This window comes from Camelus bactrianus, chromosome 23 (assembly GCF_048773025.1).
Source record: "Camelus bactrianus isolate YW-2024 breed Bactrian camel chromosome 23, ASM4877302v1, whole genome shotgun sequence".
Classification (NCBI taxonomy): domain Eukaryota; kingdom Metazoa; phylum Chordata; class Mammalia; order Artiodactyla; family Camelidae; genus Camelus; species Camelus bactrianus.
Window position 1 is genome coordinate 42542148 of NC_133561.1, and position 5450 is coordinate 42547597.

Below are 5450 nucleotides of genomic sequence, written 5' to 3' on the forward strand. Positions count from 1 at the left end.
AAGCATGTGGAGACCGTCTTCGTCTGCCGTCCTTAGGAAACGTTCCAGCAGAGCGGGTGTCCGAGAGCCTCTAGGGGCGATGGCTATGCTTCGTGGACGTCTGTCCCTCTTCAGGCCGAATTTCATGGAAGTATGCTGATCTGGCCAGCCGACAAGTCTGAATGGGGGTGATTTTTTGGTAGAAATGCGCGTCCTTGGAGAGACCAGGGGAAGGGGAGCATGTCTCAGTGGAAACTCTCGTACAGCGTGATAGAGATGAGAATGCGGTTCTGTGTCATCATCTTTGCGTGCTTCCCGCCACCCTCCCCCTCCCCGCCCCGCCCCGCCTTCCACTGATACGCTGGGCCACGTCACGCGTGCTTCGAGTTTTCTCCGATGGTTGGCCAACGCTCTTCCGACTCCCGTTGCCCATGGTTCTCCCGCTTTGGACTTGGCATCCTCGAGAACCAAAGCCGCCCTTTCCCTGAAGCCCCGCCGAGCCGGGCTGAGCAGCTGGACATCCGCTGGAGAGAGGTCACTGCCGTGTCCCCTCTCGAGACCCTCCTCCTGCCCGTTGCTGTGGAGGCCACTCAGAAAGTGGACCTGAACCCGCATGCGTTTTTCAGGCCACCCGAGCCTCTTCGAGCCCGACGCCTAGACATCTTCCTGACTGGTGGCGCTCCGGACTCACACCCTGGGTTTCTCGTTGGCTTCAGCCACGGACCTTTGTCTTCCTGGAACGAAAGACCAGACCGGTTTCATCAGGTGGAACCACCTGCCTGGTGGCGGGACTGTCGTGGAACCCTATGGACCACCCCGAAGTGTATATGCAGCCCAAGGGTGATCTCTCCAGTTGAACAACCATCGAGGCCCAAAAGGACCCCTGCCCCGGGAAGAAAGAAACTTTGACCTTGACCCTTAGCTGCCCGAACGAGAATTTGGATCAGGGTTGGGTAGGGTGATGGAGATCTCCCTTGGCACAGTTCCCGTGTGCGGGACTTTCAATGACTCTGTCTTCCTGAAAGGACACCCGCCCCCTGACCACGCTGTCTCGTCATCAGTTTGTTTCCACGAGGGACGAACCGTCATTGTGTGCACGACAAAGTTGGCCGCTGCCTGTTTGGTCCGCCATCGCTCCGTAAGGGACCGACGAAGTGTGCGTCGTGACCAGTGACCGATTTCGGAGCCCGTGGGTGGTGGGCGGGTGTGTATCTGTTTTCCAGGTCACGCGCGACGCGGTGTGTCGTGGTGTGGCCCGCCTGGCCACCCCACCTCCCTTCCCCCATGGAAAATCAAGGGAGAGTATTGCCCGAGACAGACGAAAGTGCAGCCACGAAACCTAAAAGGATGACCCTGGATGTCAACTTGGAGGTGGCTAGGAGACGGCTGAGCATGCATAGGATCACACTGCACTGCCACCGTGTGGGATGCCGCACATGTGTCGCCGTCGTGGTTTTCATCTCCTCCACCTATTGCCCTCACCTACATCCACTCTTTATCTCACTGAACTCTTTTTTTTTTTTTTTTTTTTTTTCCGGTAAGACAGTGAGAATTTTCCCTCTCTCTCTCTCTCTCTGTCTCTCTCTCTCCTACTGTCTCTCATAATTGACCTGACAAGGGGATGTCCGTTTTCACGTGTCCAACATAGCGATTCGGGATTCTTCCATGTTCCACGATGATCACCGTGATGAGTCTGGTTACGGATCAGTCACCGGACAGCGTCATGACAATAGTATGGATTGACTCTACTCGCCCTGCTGTCCATGACCTCCCGTAATTTGTGTATTTATTAATTGGAGTTAACTGGAAGCTTGTACTTTTTCCTCTCCCTCACCCATTGCACTCATTGTTCCTTCTTGGTATCCATGAGCCTGTTTCAGCTTCCTTGCATGTGTTCCTGCGTATTGTCTTGGGGATTCTGCCTCGAAGTGACAACATCCCTCTCGAACTTAAGTCACTTAGTTAACATCATCCCCTCTAGGTGTAGGTCTCTCCAGACCACGTGGCACTGTCCATTCGTCCATCCGCGGGCCCGTAGTGGAACTGCCGGGTCTTCCAGGAGTTTTCTGTGGAATGTTTTGAGGGACTTCTGTCCTGTTTTCCCTAATGGCTTTCCTCCACCTCCGTTTCGCCCTCTCCCCCTCGCCCCCACCACCAACCCCTGTTCCGTGTTGCCTTCTGTCTTCCGTCGGAGAGCGGAGTCTGTCAGGTATGAGTCGAGAGCTCTGTGTCCGCCTGCCAGCCCGCCCACCCGGCCCCATCTCGAACGGTGGTCTCTATCACGTGTTCCGTCAGGAGCAGGCACTTTCTGCTTGTTTTTGGAACTTGCTGTCGAGATTCCAGGTTCTGGGCCTGTCCGGATATCTCTTGGAAACGGAAATGTGTGCGTTTTCCCCTTTTTTAAATTGTGTTCGTTTGTTTACTTACTTATTTATTTATTTACTTACTTACATTTATTTATTTATTTAGGCCTTTTTTTTTTGGTTCTTGCTGCTGTTGTTGCTTTCGGTGGTTGTTTGTTTATTCGGGGAGGGGAGGTAATTCGTTTCTTTTGCTGGTTTGTTGCCTGACTTAGTGATTGCCTGACTTACCGACTTCCTTATTGACTTGAACGGAAGTCCTGAAGATCGAACCCTGGACCTCGCGCGTGCTGGGCAGGCACTCTGCCGCTGAGTTCTACGCTCCATCCTCCCCCTCGCCCCCTCCCCCATTTGGGGGAGGAAAAAAATAATTTTTTTTTTTCCTTTTAAACTGAAAACGTCCGTTTGGGTCTCCTGCACGTGTTTCATCCCTGGTTTTCTGGCTTCTAGGAGGTGGAGTTGACCGAGTTCTTGGACTGTTGAGGAGAGGAACCCCTGATGGGCTGCGGTTGTGCTTTTTCTACGGTGTTTTTGTTTTTGTTTTTAAACCCCGGAGTAGTTCTACAGCTTGATTTCCCTTTGGTGGTGGGTTTTGTCGTTTGTTTTCATGTTTCCTTTCTTTCTTTCTTTCTTTCTTTCTTTCTTTCTTTCTTTCTTTCTTTCTTTCTTTCTTTTCTTTCTTCCTTCCTTCCTTCCTTCCTTCCTTCCTTCCTTCCTTTCTTCCTTTCTTCCTTTCTTCCTTTCTTTCTTCCTTTCTTCATTTCTTTCTTCCTTCCTTTCTTCCTTCCTTTCTTCCTTCCTTCCTTCCTTCCTTCCTTTCTTCCTTTCTTTTTCCTTTCTTTCCTTTCTTTCTTTCCTTTCTTTCCTTTCTTTCTTTCCTTTCTTTCTTTTCTTTCTTTTTTTTTTTTTTTCGGATGGGGCTACAGTTTCCTTGTCCACGTTGACTGTGTCAAACACACACACCGACACACACACGCACACACAGACACGCGGATGCGCATGCACAGTGTTGCTCTGTGTAGATGCACTGAACCTCGATTTACCGAGCGGGTGGCTATCGACTCGCCCCCCCGAACCCCCGCCCGCATTTTTTTGTTTTCCCTCCTCCTTCCTGCGGTTGTGGTCAGCCGTGCTGACGTCCGTGTTCTCACGACCGACCGCGAGTGCGTTTTCCCCACGCGCCCGTTTGTTGTCTTTGGGCTTTGTCGCGATCTGTGCCGAGATCGATTTCTCTTTCCGCTTCGATGGGGTTCGCGGTCTTCATCCTTTCTTTTCTAGCTTCTGGGCTTTGCCTGTCTGCTTTCGAAAGACCTCCCGCATTCGAGAGGACGGACTCCAAAGCCGATTCCTGCGTTGTTCTCTGAGCGCTCGCCTGGTTTCGGTTTGCCAGCCCCCGCCTTCCCTCCCTCTTCCCCTCCTCCCCTTTCCAACCTCCCACCCGGGAACACGGGATCTCGTCCTGGTCGCTCTGGGCCACCCGCGGCGTCGGCCCCGGCCCCGCCGGCGTGTCCGTGTGATCTCCCCCGCCCGGGGAATCGCGTGGGGAGCGCGTCCCCTTCGCGGCAGCCGCCCGGCCGGCCGTGTCTTGCCAAACCCCGGCTCCCTCCGTCCTCCCCGCCCTGATCTGTTGCCGGGGTCGCGTCGCGCCGCGTCGCGTCGTGTCGCCTCGTGTCGTGCCGTGCCGTGCCGTGACGAGGGTGAGCGGGCTCCGAGGCGGACGCCACGGGGCCGCCCGGCGCCTCAGTCCGGGACGAGCTCGGGCGTTTGGGCGGCCGGCGGCGGTCGGGATCGGTTCCGGGGACGTTGGCGACGGTTGTCGGGCGCCATCTGGCTGCCGCTCTGAGATCGTCCCTCTTCTCCCGAGCGTCGGCGACCTCGGCAAGGGATGGGGCTCGGCGGCGGGGCCCGAGGCAGACTTCGGGGAGGCTGGCGACACCGGCGGTGACAGTCCCCGTGGCGCTGAGCCGCGGGCGCGTCCTGCTCTCGGCGCAGATTGGACTCGCAGGATGATGAGGGGGTGACTGTCGCCGCGCTCCCGGGATCTCGTGTGCCGGGGGAAGCCGTGTGGCCTGGCCTGGTCGACCAGCATCCGCCTGTGCCCCTCCAGCCGCGGAGACCGACCCGAGCCGATCGGACACGGCCTGCGCCTTGCCGCCGCGGGGGAAAGGGAGAGAGTGTCCCGCGCCCGGGCCGCCGGCGGCTAGGTGGTCAGGCCCTCGTCTGCGTCCCTTGGACGACTGCTCCTGAGGCGAGGAGCGGCCCGGGCCCAGTGCGGTGAGGCCGTGGACGGGCGCGCTGGGGTTCCCGGTCGTCGGAGGCGCCTCCTTGGATGAAATGTTTTCTGAGTCCCGATGGATCCGGAGACGTGGCTGGGCCGGCCCCTGTTGGCGCGGGAGGCCTGGGAGGGGGTGCCCCCCGGCCCGTAAGCCTGCCCGCGTGGGTTCTGGTGGCGTTGGAGGGACCGAGACTTCATCCGGACTCGGGGACCGGCACGGGGGCGTCCTGCGAGGGATGTGGGGGAGGCAGGCTTTCCCCGGCCCGGGGCCCGGGGCCCGGTGCTCGGGAGCGGTCCCTCGTGGGGGGCCCTCTCGTCGGAGGCGCCTCTGTGGCATCTCCCCGAGTCCCCGGCCACGCGGGCGAGAAAAGGGCAGGGCGTCCCCGGCCTGATCCCGTCTCCCTCTCGTCCCTTCCCATTCCCATTCCCATTCCCATTCCCATTCCCACTCCTCCTCCTAAGCCTCCTCCTAATCCCCCTCCCCTCTCCCCTCCCCCTACCAAACCCCCCCCACCCCGGTCGATCAGATGGCCCCCGAGAGCTTCGGGGCTGCCATTTATGGGGGTAGGGCTGGGGGCAGGTGGCCGGACCGAGGTCCCGGGGTCCCCCCTTGCAAATCGTGGACCCGCCCCGTTTCTGGGCGCTGTCATTTTTCCTGTCGTGTTGGGCATTTTCTGCCAGCAGATAGGTGCTGACACGGTCTTCCTCGGTGTCTGTCACCGAGTGTTGGGTCTCCGGACGCGTGCGAGGCTCTGGGCTTCTCTCTGCGTGAGCCCTGGCCTGGTAGCCGACTCCGCTTCTGACACTTGAGCCGCCCGCCCGGGCCTGCGCGCCGG